Below are 19348 nucleotides of genomic sequence, written 5' to 3'. Positions count from 1 at the left end.
GTTGGCCTGGAACTGTGACCCTTCTGATTTCAGCCTATCAAATAGGATTACAGTCACAAGACAGAAGCAACCGCCTTAGAGATTTATTCTTTGTTCTTAATGTTTTTATTATCTTGTAAATATCCATAGGTAAATTGCATGTTAAATTTAATAGACATATATACTCTGTGTTAAGAAAGACCTGAGCCATATTCTGCTGGGGAATGGAAAGGAAATGTTGCAGCACTGATCAGACATCACCAAGAACAAATTCGTGGATTCAATTAGCTTTAGTCCCATCCATTCCTAGCAGTGTGGCACCAGCAAATTAATTGTGCCTTTGCTGTGACTCACCTTCCGAACCTATAAAAAAGGAACAACAATTATAATTACTTCCGAAGGCTTTCTTAGTATTTACATGTATTCAAGTGAGAAAACATTTAGATTAATGAATGCCATGAAGTGGAGCTCGTCATAGCTTTTCCATTAATAAGTTTGTACTTTTACTATTGAGCAGGCCTAGTCATGTCTCAATGCTAAGTATCAGGTTGGAAAAATGGGAGAAGACAAGAAAAAGTTAATAGAATAGAATTCTACAAGAGCTACTAATAAGACAGTTAGATCTGTGTCATATTTTTCCATCATGTTCATCAAACACAAGATAGAAAATGGGAAAAATAAAAAATAAAAAAAAGATGGAAAATGGGTCACTTGAGCTCCTATATTAATTTACAATTATTTGAGGCAAATGGTGTGGTTGCAGGATGGAGCAGAATGATGAAAATGATGACACTGATCAGGATACATTTACCTCGTAAGCTGACAAAGTGAAATGTAACCCCTTTATACAACTACTTAATGATAGTAAAACTATAATAATAATATAATTACTTGTCTTTGACTCTATCACCATCCTCATCCACCACTGTGCGAACCCTAAGGGAAAGACGCTCTGGCTTATTTATCTTTATGTCAATTTCCATCTGCTCATGACACATTTGTTTCATCTAAACAAATATTAAGCTTGGTGTGGTAGTTCATGCCTGTAATCTTAGCTACTGAGGAGGCTGAGATCTGAGGATCATGGCTCAAAGCCAGTCTGGGCACTAAAGTCCATGAGACTCTTATCTCCAACTAATCACCAGAAAATTGGAAGTGGTGCTATGGTTCAAGGGGTAGGGCAGTGGCCTTGAGCTAAAGAGCACAAGGACAGCGCCCAGGCCCAAAGTTTAAGCCCCACTACTGACAAAACAAAAAGTATGTAATGTGTGGCAGGTTCTGTTTTAGCAAGAAACAAAACAGGTAAACGTTTCTGCTGTGTTGGAGCTTACATGTTGACCATCTGTATGGACAATAATAAAATACACAAATAGACTATATTGTCTACCGAAAAGTATCCTTTAAAATTATTTCTGGTGGAATTGCAGATGGAACTTGGGACCTCAAGCAGGCTAGGCATACACTTAACCACCAAGCTCTATCTAAGCCCAAAAGAATTCTCCAAGTGCTGAGTTTAGAGTAGGTTTTAAACAAATTAGTGCATTTACCTAAAAGATATGAAAAAAGAGTCAAAGGCAAATAAAGGACATTTATCTAGGCTCAATTCAGAATGGAAGAGTTCCATAGGCTACAAAAGGTTGGAACAGTAGCTAGTTGTCTTGCTTTTCATAGTTCAGTCATTCAAAAACTCAGTAAAATGAAACCAAGTTCACTAAACACTGGAAGGCCAGGAAACCACAGAGGTCATTTGAAGGTGAACATTATTTCCTTTTTCATGACTCTGCTTGAACACGAATTTTCCCAATCAGATTTTCTCTCACCTGTAGCATGACAGGAAGAGTCTATCATGGTAACAATGAAGTTCAGACTCTGCAGGGAGTCTTTCTATTAATCATTTTTATAATGGCAAACAGGACATCTCCCCTTTAAGTAACCATGTTCACTGTCAGATCTTGTTCTTCTACATCATTGTTTAGAGTATGTGTGACACAATCAACACACCACATCCTCTGTCAAATGCAAGGATTAGCAAACTCGACCTCTCCCTATATAAATAATAGTGATTTACTTCAAAAATACTTCTAAATGTGTTTGTATAATTATCTTCTCATAGAGACATTTCTTTTTCCTTTAACATTTTTCTCTTAAAACTGTCCTCAAAAATCATCTCAAAACATAGTGTTGTCAGGTGCAAGTGGCTCAGGTCTGTAATCCTAACTACCAGGAAACCAGTCTAGGCAAAAAAGTCCATGTGAGACTCTTATCTCCAATTAGCCATTCACAAACTGGAAGTAGTGCTGTGGCTCAAGCAATAGAGCCCTAGGCCTTGAGACAGGGCCCAGGCTCTGAGTTCAAGCCCCACAACTGAACTTAATTTTTTATTATAGTATCCCAGTTCAAGGTAGTTTTCATTTTTAAGGTATGGGTACAGAGCAGATAAACTTGAAAAAAGACAAATTCACTCACCTAGTGGCAATGTTCATAATGGCTTACTGGAACAGTGGCACATGACACTTTCTGTCGTCTTCTTCCTTCCCCACGTTCTGTATAGCTCCTTAAGTTCATCCTCCATCAGAACAAACTTACATTCTCATGCCATTTCCTAGGCGCCTCATGTTTCTTTCCATTCACACTCATCTTTGCTTTCCCATCTGTGAAGCTAGGTTTTGAAAGAAGAAAAATTTATTTCCTGATTCTATGTTCTGTCATTTGAAATATCGCCCCTGTAACCCTGGTCTCACCCACTCACCACATCTCTAGCTCACCTCTGACCTCCACACCTCCTCACTATTTCATCACTAACTTGGCCTGAGTCAGAGAATGATTCATAGAACCATAAAACTCCATGGAAGAGACCTTAAAGGTCAGCTAATTCAACCACCCCTCTAAGTGGAAAAAACAGCTCCTATTTTCCTTCCCTTCCCTGCCTTCCCAAACTCAACTCAAAACATAAGAACAGTAGCTTTGATGAGACTTCCTGCTGTAGATATCTTTTTAACCAAGGTAGAGATTCTCCCCTCCTCTCTTTTCTATTTTTCCTGACTTGCAAGAAAAGATCAATGATTTTAATATCTGCAAGCATCTCAGCATAGAATTGGTCACTCTTCCATTTATTCCATATTTTTCATGAACAATGGCATATTGTTCTATTAAAACAAAATCACCAGAGATGAGCTGAAAACATAGTATATAGGAAAATATATCTCAAAAATCCAGAGAAAATTTAAACTTAAATAAACGGGACAATTGTCTATTTAGAAAAATAATTAAGTCCAAGGGCTGGGAGTTTGGCCTAGTGGTTAAAGTGCTTGCCTAGCATGCATGAAGACCCGGGTTCGATTCCTCGGTACCACATACATAGAAAAAAGCCAGAATTGGTGCTGAGGCTCAAGTGGTAGAGCTTTAGCCTTGAGAAAGTCCAAGGACAGTGCTCAGGCCCTGAGCTCAAGCCCAGGACTGGCAAAAAAAAAAAAAAGAAAAATAATTAAGTCCAATATGTATGTGGTGCTAAAAATTCAAAATTAATTCATCATCTAGATGTAAACAATGAAATTATGGAAATACTAAAAGAAATTCTGAATCTTTTTTAACATGAATGTAGGCAAAGGCATTCTAACTATGTCTCAAAATTCAGACACAAGTATTGGGTAAAATCATAATGTAATTTTAAAAATAAAATAGCGCAGCAAAATAATAAGTCATTTAAAATCTAGATCATGATAAAGAATTAGGAAACAATATTTGCAACTTATGCTCTTCAGATATCTAGACATATACACATATGTGCACATACATAGTCAAGGGCAGAAAACATAAAGATACTCTGTGAGCATGAAAATATTATCAATGTCATTTATAATAAGATTTGTAAATGTTAGTTAAAACTATAATAAGATGATATTTTTCACCTATCATTTAGCAAAAGTATAGAATAGGCACTTACTTTCATAAATTCCTGGGAGGTATATACAAAATCTTCATGGATAGAGACGCTTAATTTTAATTTCTGACAAAAATTTAATTTTAATTTTATCATGAAAATACACTTCTAACAATACATAAAACATACCTGCACATAATTATTATATTTACTCATTAGAGAATTGCAATAGTTTAAAAATACTCATTTTAAAGTTTTAAAATACTCATTTATAGGAGAGTAATTGAGTAAAGTGTAGTATGTTTGTACAATGGAGGACTATTCAGCTGAAAGGATGAGCAATGACTTTATCCACCAATGTCCACCACTAGGATATACTGTTAAATGGAAAAAAGCAAAGCATATATACAGCAAGCTATTTTCATTCTAGAAAAAAAAAAGAAAACTAGTATCCACTCATTTATGGATACTAAAGAAAAAAATAAAATAATCAAATGAAATTGGATTAGAAGGAAACAGTATCCCTTCCTGTATAATCTTGGTTTATGGAACCATGTTAATATGCTCAAGAAAAACATCATTAAGGGATACTAATCTAGCCTAATCTAGTTGGATGACTGATAGGATTTATATATGGCCTCAACATTTTCTTCCCACAAAACATTTACTAGTTACGAGGGAAAATTCATTATAAATGTTCAGTGGAAAAATACTGGCACACACCACCTCAGCCAACTGGTCAGCCATCATCAGTGATGGTACACCACTGACATCAGGCCGCTTCTCACATGAGACCCATAAGGACTCCTGTGAGACCCCTACCCAGAATGCACAGCCTCCATCAAGGAAGCCGCAACTAAGGAACAACTCAATTCAACACTTCCAAATTCTAAGTGTTAGAGCTCAGGAACCCTCAAACTGAAAAAAGGGAGCTTTGATTGCTTTTCTCTAGTTTCTAGAAATAAGATCATTGAAATAATTTAAAATATATCTGTATATTAGGTAACTATTATGTTCCATAATAGTTATGTGTGACATTGGTGCATCAGTATTTGTAAACTTTTTACAACAGCATTTTTTAAGATTCTTGAATATTTAATGGGTAAGTATTATCATGTGCTCAGCTTTCAGCATGGGGTTGCTTTTTCCAGGAGAATTTGGAATAAAAGTATATGCGCATCCTCTAAATGCTTTCAACTTTAAGTTTGATTATGCCAAAGTAAATGCTTAACAAGGAAAAAAACCATAATGCCCTCATGTAATTGATCTCCCCATTGTTTTTTTTGGGGGGGGCAGATATCATGTTATTTCCATATATTTCATTTTGTGTTCTATTTTTGTATTGTCTTGCATTTATTTACCCTGGTAAGTTCTAGTTGAAATGTTGGAAATTTGATTCTCCTAACTCTCAGACATAAAAGCTAGACATATTTTCATTTTCAATCAAGATTTACCAACTCTACCTTTACACACAGTAGCAGGTAGCTTTCATTATAACATCTACCAAACCTAGCTCTAGGAATATGTTATGGGACATTTGGATCAATTTACATTCTCTTTAGTATAAACATAAATAAGGAGAGCTGGCCATTCCACAGAAGGAACACTTAGATATCCATATTACCCATACAAAAAACAAAGGCTGAGAGAAAAAAAACATAGTGCTTTTTTTTTTTGCCAATCCTGGGGATTGAACTCAGAGCACTGTCCTTGAGCTTTCTCAAGGCTAGCACTCTATCACTTGAGCCACATCACCACTTCTGGCTTTTTCTGTGTATGTGGTACCAAGGAATCAAACCCAGGGCTTCATACATGCTAGGCAAGCACTTGACCACTAGGCCAAGTTCCCAGCCCAGTGCTTACGCATTTTTTAAATACCTGTACATTCTATCTGGTGAATATAACTATAACTCCTGCATTAATTACAATAAAAAACTGAAAAAAGATATCTGTATACTTGAAGATGAGCTCATATTCACTGTATGTGAGTTTTGTAGACATTTGTGTGAGTCATTTGTTCAAAGAGTTTATGGAAAATGCATTTTTCTAGTTTTATGAGTAAGTTTCAAAGCTAAACAAGGAAATGTTCTTCCCTTGCAACAGTATCATCAAGGAAGAACAATGTGGTAAGTGCTCTGAGTTATAGACCCTATCAGAGAAAAACAAAGGAGAGCACAACTTACCTTCCAATCGTTCACAATAAATCACAAAAGCATGAATCAAAAAAACAGCCATAAAGAACACCTAAGCCAACTGCCTCTGCCAGATCCCACTCCTAAATCTTGCCTGTTCTGTTCCTGACCAGCCCTGAGCCTTGGAATGGATTCAAGCAGAGGCTGGAGAAAGGTGAGCACTAGGTTGGGAGAAAGCAGACTATGAAAACAGATCCCTTGCCCCTTACCTCTTTCTTTCCACACTGTCTCCACTTTCTCAAAATTGAGATTTGTCATATGTTAATTTCATCAGAAAAATAGAGCTAAAATATTGACCATGAATTCCAGCATGTGATTTGTTGTGTTGGAATGTGTGTGTGTGTGTGTGTGTGTGTGTGTGTGTGTGTGTGCGTGTGTGTCTGTGTGTGTGTGTGTGTGTGTGTGTGTGTGTGTGCTGATGCTAAGGCTTAAACTCAAGACTTTTTGCTCAACTTTCAAAATTAGAGTTGTATACACTGAAAAATATAGGAACTAACATTAACCCTAGATATTTTTTTCATATATTTTTATTGTAATTAATAGAAGGGTTACATTATATTTGCCAGATAGAAGGCACATTAATTCATGTACACTGATACCCTTTCTCATGTCTTGGTCCCCATTTCCCCCCTACACCCCCACCCCTCATCTTTTTTCCCCCCTTCCCTATCCAATTTCAAATAACCAAATACAAATATATCCAATATATCAGATAACAAAGTGAGATACTGTAACAATATGAGATAATCAAGGGATAGCAAAAGAGATGAGAGATAACATAGTACATTAAGGACAACAGTCACTCATTATATGGCTTTTGTTTCTATATCCTAGAGGTCCTTTCATTTAGCGTCATACTATATGGCCTTATGTGTCTAGGTTCTGTTCTATTGCAAATCTCTGCTAGGAGAGCCCAAGGTTTCTACTGATTATGACAAATGAGGGAAACCATTGAGCCTATGTTCCTTTGAGTCTGGCTTACTTCACTTGATATGATTTTTTCTAAGTCTTTCTAACCCTAGATATTAAAGGTTGAGCTTTCTAAGAATTTCAATAAATCTCTAGATATGTCCATTTCCCTTCCTTTAGCAATTGTCACCTCACAATAAAGGAGAGAAGAATTCTAATAGCTCATTTGCAAATTCATTATATCATGAAGTCACTATGGGGGTCAAATATTTGGAATTATTAATATCAGTAAATTGAAGAGTTTAGTAAATCAATTTAAATCAAACAAGATGGTACAGCTGGTTGATTCCAAACGTAGGCATCTACTTCCTGTATATCATACAGAATCCAGCAGGAAGATGAATTTGTGAAGTAGAAGTTGTCTGAACATGAGCAGAAAGTATATCTTCTGGAAATAAATGAAGTTAATTAAGGAAGCAGATTAAAACCAGGGGAGACAAATAAGCCTGTGAAGAAAGGTGATAGTCAAATGATTTGCTATGTAAAGAGAATCCAACTGAATTCAACTTTAGATATTTATTTGTGCCTCGAGTTGTTTTCCACTGCAGAATAGAGGTAATTAAAATGCCATGTGGCTGCTTGCCTTGTATGCACTTCTAATCATAATTCCAACCCTTATGAATCTGCCCTCTCAAATAAATAGCTGATCACAGAAACAGAACAAAACCCGCTTTGATTCCGCTTGTGATAGAACTAGCCATGAGAAGCAGAATATCCAATGTACTCCCAGTTTTAGATGATTCTCCACAGAAAATGAACAATGACAGAAATCAGAGCAGAATACAAAGTAATAGACTTGTTGGTTCCATAAATTTCCTAAATGGACTTTGTCAATGCAATGACATTTTTTTCTAACCTCCATGGTGGTAGAGAATCTTTTCAGATAAACAATTTATAAGGTATGATTCTGACTCTTAGGTGTATGTAAATATAACGGAAGTAGTTATGCTATGCAAAAGCCCATAATTTTATGTATGCTCTCGAAAAAAAAAGAAAATGAGCATCATTTACAAGTAAGTTCCTCATACACATCTACCTGGATTTCTAGTGGCATTGTTACTTCCGATACATTGTCTTTAGACTGAGAATTTGATATACTCAGTATTAATTGTGCCTGTCTGTAAAAAATGAAAATATAAAAATATTCTCTAGGAACTCTAGTGATCTTTAAAATCAGTAAAAAAAAAATTGTTTTTCCTCATGAAGGACAGTTAGTCAAATACAAACTTGCTTAAACAAGAATGGATGACATTAGGGCTCACATACCATTAAATTCCTGAGGTAGTTTTTCTGGCTTTCTGAGTTTTACTCATTGGTATATGTTACCTTCAGTCTCTCCTCCTGCCTTCAAAAGGAGTCTCCTAGGAAGGCAGGCTTCATATGTGCATTATCCCAGCTCTTCGTTTACTCGTGGATGAGTCAATTCTAGTAGCCTGTAACTGCCACTTATGTGATCATGAGCCAAGAACAAGCAAGCAATAGGGAAATGTTTGCATTGGTTGGTTAGAACCACATCAGCATCTAATTCGAGGATGGAGTTTGTCCAATCCCACCTACAACTAATGGCTACTACATAATGGGAAGGGGTGTCACTTCAAAAGAAACTGTGGGGCTGGGAATGTAGCTCTGTGGTAGAGAATTTGCTTAGTATGCGAATGACATGGGTCCATCCCTTGCACTTCAAAAAAAAAAAAACTGTGAATACTGCAAGGAAAGAAGGACATTGAATAAAGGATAGTAGGAAGGTAGTGTCTCCTGCAGGGAAATCCAATCATTATTCACTGTAGTTCTTAGGACAGACCAGTGTGACTATGAAATAAGACTTGAAAGAAAGAATCCATCCATTTTAAATTACAGGGGAAAAATAAATATATAAATAAGCCGTGAGTTTATCAGAAACAGTCAATGGAGCATATGAGCAAAGATTTTAGCCAAGGAAAATAGTTGATAATGGTTCTGGATCATTTAGCAAATATTAATTGAGTGCTTATATGTGCTGTGTATGATGGTAAATCCTGAACTTACCAAAGACCTTTTTGTTTCTCTACACTGATTCTGCTTGTAAATATATGCCTATTGATCTAAGCACAAATTCTTTCACTTTGTTTCCACATTTTAAAGATTGTCAAATACATAGAATTTTTTAATCCTATGAGGTAAAAAAAATAACCAGAACTAAACCATTAGAGATAGTTGACATTTTTTATCAATGTGTTTAGAATCATTATGAAATAAATACATATGTTATTTACAATTACCCAAAAAGCATCAGTAAAGATTTGGATGAATGATATGCATATGATTTCTCTTAGATATTTAGAAGTAAGTGATTTTTATCCCAAAATATTAGTACTTTTCTGAATCACTGGTGACATAGAACTTCAGATTAGGAAACATGATCAAAATAAAATGAAATAAAAGTTTTGAAAGTTATATACATACATTAGCCATAGTGTCAATAAATCCTAGGTTATTGTTTGCTATTGCTATTTACATTGAGGATCAATTCTTTACTAAATCACTTTCTGGTGACTAGGTATACTGATGAATAGATCCCAAGTCTCTTTATCCAGTGTTTGATATAGGTATCAGTAAGGATTATTTCTTCATTACATAATAATAAAATTTCTCAAGCTCAAATTTCAGATTGGAATTGAGTATGCAGTATGCATGGTTAATTATAAAAACTTTTAAAATTATAAAACAATATCTCATTACCTGATTCATATAATTGTACCCTAGACATATCACCTTTGTAATAACAATAAAGTAAATTAATTCCTTTAAAATAAGCAATGTTTGACAATGATAAAAATTAATATCTTAAGAAGTTCCTATCACAGTTTTTGTATAACAAAGAATAGCATGTGTTTGAGAAACCCTAGCAAAAACACTCACAGGACCAGCCAGCACATAGCTGACTTTGTGTTAACAATAAAAGCATGTTGCGATTCACTTCCCACTTGTCACATTTCCATTCTACCAAGGCCAACCTCAGCTCATATGATCATTTTGACCCTCACAAAGCAACAGTGTGTAAAGTTTATATAATGAATGTTTATAAGGGGCTATTATAACCTCTTCTGAAAGATGCCTTTAAAGAGGAAAAGATTGTCGATACTTAGTCCTGGCTTCCTTTTACTTAGGGAAAGCTAAAGAAATGACAGATAAGACCACTTTTATTTGGCACTGGGCAATGTGAACTACATAAAAATGTGTCCTATCACCCACTAAGAATGCACCTACAGTACTTTATAGACATGGATAATGTTAATTGCATCCTGCTTACAGTGTTTTCTGTAGTAGAAAAAGCCAAAACACTCTGGAGTCACCATAGTTTAGTAAAATAAGAATTGAAAATTATATATAGGAAAGATGAAGCACTATGAAAAATTAAGACAGTATTTATTAAGTCATTAATTTGGGCAGAATTGGAATTTGTTAGTACTAACTCTTTGTTACCAACAAATGACTTTTGTTGTTATTTAGAAAGGAAAGAAGGAAATCAGTGGATCTACTATAATCTTTTGGGAGATATACAATAAAACTATATACTGATAGAAGTTTCACATTTAACTTGCTTGAACTTAAAAACAGAAACTAACAGAGAAAAACTATAATAACTTAGATAGCAAAGGCTTACAAAGGAAGAACACCAAGAATTTAACCTGAGCTAATCTTCTATCAGTTATACATACAGACTGGAAGGACAACCTTCTTACTTATATAATTTTATCAACAAACACCCAAGGAGACATAACTGACTTTCCTAAATAAATTATTGTTGGAATACCCATGAATTTATTATATTCGTGCCAGACTACATTTTTCTTTTCCATCTCAGAACTGTGGCTATTCACAGGAAATATCTTTTTTCATTAGTGCATTGTTCACACCTACCCTCTACAAAGTAGTCACCATTTTCCTTCTTCTCCTATCACTGGAACCACTGATGTCATTAAAATGTTAGGAATTCCCAAAGGAAAGAAAACCAATGGATTCCTCAGTGGAAATAAAGAAAATATTTGGGGGGGAAAAAAACAAGAATGTTTTAAGATGACTTATACTGCAGTCAGCATAAGAATTTGGTTTTAACAAGAACCTGGTTTTCACAGAGTGGTATGATGCTGAAAGATACAAAAGAACAAATAAGCATATTCAAATAGAAAGTCCATAGCAGATTCACATGTATTTGGTATGTAACAAAGCAAGCAATTAATTTAGGTCTTGAAAATGTATTAGCTTTGATAATTAATTAAGGAACCACTTAATGAACGCTTTGAGCCAGCAGCTGCTTCTTAAGGGCAGGAATTCTGCCTATGTTGCATACCAATCATTCACCAGGCAAATGCATGCTGCATGGTACATTGTAGATATCCAGTTAATATTTTGCTAAAAGAATGGACTGAAAATTACTCTGATGTACAAAATATACCACAATAAATTCTAGGGTGAAATTTTCTAAATGGAAAATATTTTAAAGTGATAAGGTATGCCAGTACACATGGCTCATACTTATAATCCTAGAATTGTAGGATGGGGTAGATCAAGGTTTACGTTATCCTGAACAGAGAAGCCTGTGAAAACTTCATCTGCAAGTAAGCAACAGAAAGCTGAACTGAACCAGATGCAGTGGCTCATACCTGTAATCCTAGCAACTCAGGAGGCTGAGATCTAAGGATTGAAGTTCAAAGTCAGCCCAGGTACAAAAGGACCTGAAACTATATCTCCAATTAACCTAGAGAAAAAAATGGGAAGTGGGGCTTGGCTCAAAGGTAGGGTGATAGCCTTCAGCTGAAGAGCTCAGGGACTGGACCCAGACAGGGTTCAAACCCCAAGACCCACAAAAATTGAAAGGAAGAAAGAAAAAAAGGAAGGAAGGAAGGAAGGAAGGAAGGAAGGAAGGAAGGAAGGAAGGAAGGAGAAAGCTGAACTGGAGGCATGATTCAGGTGGAAAAGGCTATCTAAGTAAGCAACTGAACAAATTCAAAGCTGTGCGTTCAAGTGAAATACTAATAAAAAGAAAACAATTTTTTAAAAAAACAAGGAAGATAAGAAGTAAAATATTTGCATACGCATATACAAAAAGTGGCAAGATTTAAAAGAAAATGACCAACTAGTGAACCTGGACATCATTATGTTGAGAGAGATAAACCAAACTAAATATATTCCCAAATATGACCTGTTTCTGCTCATTTGCATAATCAGGACTTTAAAGACATACAGAGACACGTATGCATACACACACAAATACAACATGAATGTAACAGTGAGACTGTTTGGGGAGCATAGGGGGAAAGAGAAGCATGCAGGATAGGTAATATTGAAATACATGGCGTTTGTGTTTGATGAGAGAATAAGGAAAATGGCTAAGAGCTATTGAACAATGACAGGTAAGTAGGACCAGGAAAGAAAGAACAAATGACTGACAAGATTAATCTGACAAAATTACAATATGTACGTGTGTGTGTGTGTGTGTGTGTGTGTGTGTGTGTGTGAATTACCGTGATGAGCCCCCTTTACATTCTTATAAATAGAAACAAATCAGCCCAGGAAATGGAAACAGGCTCTGTTAAGGGATGAGCTTAAGAGGAAGGTGGGAAGACCTACGATGACCTTCCATGGAGGTGAATTTGCTGGAGGTACTTTTTAATGAGTGTATGGAAGAGAACAACAACATTTGTTGAAAACTTTTAAGAAAGGGAGGAGGAGCATGAAAGCGATGGAATAGGCAAGTTTGATGATTCTAATGTATGGCTACATCAAAATGACAATGAAATCCCTTGAAAATGAATATATCTTAATTTTTAAATCATTTTTATGTTCAGGATAAAAATAAAATTATCAACTAAAATAAACAGTTATCTATCTTCAAGATACCTAACAAAGATTAACTGATTTATATTAAGCACTTACATCTCAATAAAAAAAGAATGACTACAAGAGAAAGGTTAAGTGTATCAGAAATGCACATGTTACAAATAGGTAATAAGACTATGAAAAAAAATGTCTAACACCATCAATTCTGAAAACTAAGATCAACTGACCTAACTGGTTGTCAACCATTTGACTAGCTAGGGATGATAATGCTAACAGGGATATAAACTGATTGAATTAAAACAAGTAATTTGTCAGGAAATGTCGAAAGAATTTAAAATGTGAATCTCGTTGAATGGTTATTTATGAGACCCCATAAAAAGATAACAGTGCCTTCTCTTTCAACAAGAAAGTAGCAAGAAACAATCACAGCCCAATCTTCCATTGAAAAAGTATTTAATCTGAACAAATCCAGAGATAGATAGCAGTGTTCCTTTACTAAGTATGACCTTGAAGTCAGTGAAGCTGCAAATCCCACTCTAGAAAGTTCTCGTCATCATTGGGAGTATAACTGCCTCCTGGTTTTAATTATGACATGACAAAACAAATCTGTAAAAACTGATGTGCAAGTTCTGGCATAGCTCTGTTAGTACTCCAGTACTAATAGGCAATGAACTTTTTTTTCATATTACATAACCCCATAGAAACTAATAAAAAAAAATGAGCTTCCAAAGAACAGTTGAACCCACGGTCCTACCAGATAAAGTGTTAGCCATCTAACAGATCATTGGCATACAGGTACAAATCATTGGCATTAACAATTTAAAAGGTTGAAAAGTTTATTCTAGCTCAGTTTTAGATGTCTGTGGTGGCTTAATCCTGAACTTTGGTTCTGCGGTGGCACAGTTTATCATGGTGGCAGTGTACCATGAAGATTTGTTCACCTTAAGATAGCCAGGGAAGCTGAAGTTCCAAAATTCCCGGCCCCCTACCCCTCCGCTGCACTCTGCAAGTCTTGGTGTTCAACTACCCCTTCCTGGGACCTAACTTTCTTTTGAAAAGGCTCCACCTCTTAAAGGAACCATAGCCTCCCAAGAGCACCACAATCTGGGAACCATGCTTTCAACACATGGACCTTTGTTATTCAAGATTACTACTGTTATTCAAGATCTACTTCTACTGGCTGAAAGACTTGCACTGAGCAACAAACAATGTCAAAAATTTTGTTGTCCAAGACAAATTATTCAGATATTTTTCTCCCGCTGCAATGATTTCAATTTGACCTAAGACTAAGCTAGAACAAAAAAGAAATTCAACTGTTACTGAACAAGTATACTTAAAGAATTTTAGCTCTGGGGGTCAGAAGAGTGCCCTAGTGGTAAAGTGCTTGCCTAGCATACACAAAGCCCTGGGTTCAATTCCTAAGTATCACATACACAGAAAAAGCCAAAGTGGTGCTGTGGTTCAGGTGGTAGAGCACTAGCCCTGAGTTCAAGCCCCAAGACTGGCAAAAAAAAAAAAAATTCAGCTCTGAACAGGATGCTTCACTCTTAAATCTCCAGTTCCTCAAGGTTAACCTACCACCCAACTCATTTTCTCAAGACAAGTATCTGCCCTTCATCAACTTTTTTTCTTTTCCTTAACTGTAATCAAGGATCCCCATCTTTCCCTCAGAATTACTATGTACCCATCAGCCTTTGTCCAGTATTTTCCAGTCCCTTGCTAAGAAGGTCTATGCAAAGTTGTAGCTATTCTATACATCTACCAAGGTCCTTCTTAAATGCCACTTTTCCCTGTAACCACATAATAGCAACAAAAGGTAGAAAATGAATTAGATATTGACTTCCTGTTGTGCTTAAGAAAGAAGGTAAATATACTAAGTAAAATAGTGTGCTAGTTACATAAATGGATCTTCAAGATGAAAATCCTTGGGCTCTGCCTTTCAACAGTTCTATACTAACAATCAAGTCATATCCATTTCACAACCTATATTCATTCTGTACGTTTTATATATATCCATCCATATAGTGATACTTCTAGTTTTAGATGGGTTTATACACATATGCCTTCATTTTTGTGCTTTTTTTCTATTCACATTTTCTGTTCTATTTCTTTGCTTAGCAAATGTTAATTGAGAAAAAGCTTGATAGCCAGCCTTGACAAGTTAATCCTGCACTGCTCTTTTTGATCCATAATTCAAAAATAACCTAGATTGAAAGTGTCATGGAGACACACAATATACCTTTCTTACATAAGACTTAGTACACTGCCCCTCTACGCTGCACCTAAGGTTATTACTTTCTGTTAAATTGCATGACATTCTGTTTCCAAAGAATGCATTGATCTGATGAGTATTGCAATCCTTTAACAAACCATGATGCTCTTTGTATATTCTTTAGAAATGAGGTGAGCTCATTTCTAAGACAAAAGTCTAAGTCTCAAAAATATTTATTCCAATATTCCCAACTCATTGTTCTTAAATTCTTCTGAAGGCTAAACCCAGAAAGAAGAATAATTTCTGTATTTTGCCTTTCAACCAATAGATACCAACAACTTATCAAAATTTTATGTGGCAGAATAAATTTAGCACTACGAGACAAAATAAACTTCCTGTTTTTCTAGCTTTTTGTACTATATATATGAGAATAGGTTTACAATACATAAAGGTCCAAAATAGCTTGTGTTTTTTTTCCAGAGTAACTCTAAAATAGCAAGTTCTTATTTGCAACTTTTAAAGTTTGATTGTTTTGAAAAACATCTAAGAATTTTAAATGCAAAAAAATAGGCATATACAGGTCCATATTTCTAAAATGTTCTAATGAAAGTGTTAAACAAATGTATAGATTCACTTGCATCCTCTAGGCAAATATTTTAGTCTTAAAGCTTTCCACAGCATTTGCTGTATCAAGACCCTCTCTGTTTCTTTCACTTTCATCAAGTAATGACAACCAAGCAGATTCTGAATTCTTTGATTTATTTTTTTTTCTCTCTCAAACTGAAAGCAGAAACGTTTTAATAGAGAATCTACATTTTTGGAATACGGTGAAACTCTGGTCCCATTAATGTCAATTAATCTTGACAGTTTAGTGGATGGCTTATTTAGCTATAAAGAGATAAACGTTTGTCTTCATTTATGCATCTTGCAGTGATAATCAATCGTGATGGTTAGAAGATCATTTTAAACAAAGAAAGCAAATATTTCAGATAATTAAAAATCCATATCCAAGTCAATCAAGACAGATTTTGTCAAATTTAATGACAGGGTAAAAGTTTTCCTTTTTTCTTTTTCTTTTATGTATTTATTTATGAGAACTGTGTGCTTTCACTTTCTATACTATAAAAAAACAGAAAATTTGCAATGTTTCTCTTTTGAATTGGCCTCCAGGAAGACTAAAACTGAACTAAGGGCCCATTCAAAATAAATGCTTTCCTGATCATATTTAAACAAATTATTTGCATAGTTTCATGACCTTTTCGTTTGAGTTGTTCTATTTTATTTTGACAATGTATATGGAATACATTTATGGAAATGAGCAGAGTGTTCATTTTATCATGAAATTCATTCTAAACCACCATTTGCCAGGCATTGCAAGATATAGTAAGTTAAAAGGTAATTTTCATGAAAGCAGTGTTTCACTGTATCCTTAAAAGAAGGGGAAAAAAAATCACTGCCATTAAAACCAACTTCAAAAATATGGAAATTTAAGAACTTTCCTTAAAAGAAAGCCTGTCAACATCAATTTAACCCCCTGTGAAGACTTCCCTTAATTCAGTGAGTGTTGATATCTCTGGCTGTTGCTTACTTGGGTATGGAAAACTAGTTCCTTGTGGTACAATCTTCTTCTCTCTGGTCCTGCAATAAAGCCAGACTTCATCCTTGGACATGTGTTAAGTACTAAGAACATTAATAATGCCAAAATAAAAGCATCTAAATAAACTGCCCCAGAGATCAACTCAGACAATTACTTCCAGAAAAAGAAGTTTTAAATGTTAAGATTTCCTCTTTTGGAGTTGATGATGTAACATATAAATAGCTCCTAGGAAGACAGGCCAGGAAATATACACATTATATGGCTGACCACGCAGGAATAATTTGTAAATATGAACAGCAACTCTTTCAGATTAAAATTGGTAGATCTAAACCTTCCCTGTCATCTTGTGTTACTCTATTGGCCTAAACACTTAAGTCATACCCTGACCCTAGATTAGCCTGCCTGCAGCCAGCCTGATTTGGAGAAAGGTATGGAAATTTCCAAGGATCTTGTCTTTGCCATCCACTCCCAGTGACTAGCATTCTCTCACATCTTAATGCCTTAAGGGTTCACAATAGCCTTGGAGTCAGTGAAGACAGTCTGATAAGCCTGCCCACTTATCCACATGCTTATCACCTACAATTGCAAATAGATTAGCACTTGTCAGAGCAATCAGATTGTTTTCCCCTTGCCAGAAAAAAAAAACTAGAGTAAATAGTTTTATATCTCAAAGGGGGCAAATTATTAGACTTCCTTCTCAACTTGACTGCCCAAAACTAACCTGAAGGTATCTAAATCAGAGGATTTCACTTATTTCACTGAGGAATTAAATTTAAACACTTAAAAGTGGTATAATCCTGGCTTGATTGTTTTCTAGAAGCAATAAGCCAAAGTGTGCCAATAGATGGTAAGAAAACTAGAGTTCTAGAAGGTGCAGGAAGAAACAGGTCGAGATACTTTTTTTTAATATATCCATTCATTTCCAAAATGCTGCAAAGGAAATTTTAGAATCTCAGCCAAGCCATCACTGCATTAGCTTGTGTAACAAAACTCAAAATTTTGTGGAACATGACTTGGTCAAGGTAGTCAATATAGGTGGGGAAATAAACTGTAATAACCAGATAGGGGAAGAGTGAGGGGAAATATCCAAACCATTAAACTCGTCACTTCCAGACCTCTCCCAGACCCCAAGCCGCTGATGGAGCTGAAGCACGCAAACACAAAACACCAAGGCAGGTGGGAAACTGGGTTTCCCTCTTTCCTTTTAGATCGGTCCTCCTGGCCTTTTGTCCATGACATTTCCTTTTCAAGTCGCCCCCCCCGCCCTCCACCAACCACCCCACTCCACTCCTAGTCTATCAGCCTAATTATTTTATTGTTCAAGTCTTCCCAAACAAAGAACAGCAGTTTGTTTTGCGTGTGGACGTCTTTTCTCTTGCTCTGATCCTGGGTTAAACCGTCCATCAACTTTCCCTGAAAAGATTGTCGCCCAGGGATCCCAGGGGAATGCGTCTTCAAATCCTGTGGTCCTCTAACGCCATCATTCCCACCCCCATCTCTTTTTTTTTCTCTCCCTGCTGTAAGCCCTCTGCGACTTCCCCTCCACTACCCAGCTCTAATCAGTGACCATCTTTAAGTGTGCGGTAGGAGAAGTGGAGGGGCTTTAAAAATGTCTGTTTTTACTTCCTAACCCCGTCACAAACTCAAGATGGGCAGGCTGTCTAGCCACCCGGTATACTTAAGGGAAATAAACAAATGATTTTTTTTAAAAAATCTCGAATTGGGATTATTTTAAAGATAAATGAACGTGTTCTTTTGGAACTGTTCATAATGGTTTGTTTTGCCAAATGCATTCTTTAACAGACCCAAAACGTACCACACACACACACACACACACACACACACACACACACACACGTCTCTCGTTACTGTAAAAAAAAAAAGTTTTTTTTTAAACTGACATTAAACCCGTGTGTGCTCTCCAACGCCCTGGCTACATTTTTCTTTATGACACTGTACAGTGGTTTAGTCTTCAAAGACAAATACGGAAAGACTTTAACCAGTTGCTACTTTATGACAAGCACAGGATTCCCCGCTGCACATTTTTGCCAGCATTATAATTGAATACAGTGATGGAGGGAGAGCGAGTCTTAGGTGTCGTGTGTGTGTGTGTGTGTGTGTGTGTGTGTGTGTGTGTGTGTGTTTAATGATGATTTCAGGTTTTGCCTAGGGCATATGGAAGCGCCCGCTAATTTGCTCGCGTGGCAAACGTTAATTGCACGTGTGGACCTTGGTTTGAAGAAGGGGGAAAAAACCAACAACCTGCTAGCCCGCCTGGAGTTAGGATGGCAGGGCTCGGGGAAGTCAGGCGTGGAACCCGAGGACCCTGAGCTCACCCTAGGCCGGATGAGCTCATGGCGGCCGCCGGCTTTGCGCTGCGGCAGGTCGGAGGCTGGGAGTCCAGCACGGGCGAGGCCCCGGGTCCCCCAAGATGGAGAGCCACGGCCACCTGCAGCTCTGCAACCCAGTCCTGACCCCCCAGAGTCCCCCAGGGCCGGCCTGGCCTCGGCCGACCGTGGGATTTCCCTCAGAAGTGTGGATAGAAAGTTTCGGATTTCTGTTCACAGGGTAACTGGAGACATCGCGATGCCCACGGAAGAAGAGGGGCCAGGGCGTCGGGAAGGGGATGCTTTGCGTGTTTTTAGGAAAGCCGAAGCCGGGTGTGGCCCCGACGCCTTCCCGCTCTCCCTGCGCCCAGG

This window comes from Megascapheus bottae, chromosome 8 (genome assembly GCF_031878675.1).
Source record: "Megascapheus bottae isolate mThoBot1 chromosome 8, mThoBot2.hap1, whole genome shotgun sequence".
Lineage (NCBI taxonomy): Eukaryota > Metazoa > Chordata > Mammalia > Rodentia > Geomyidae > Megascapheus > Megascapheus bottae.
This window is presented reverse-complemented; position numbering follows the sequence as displayed.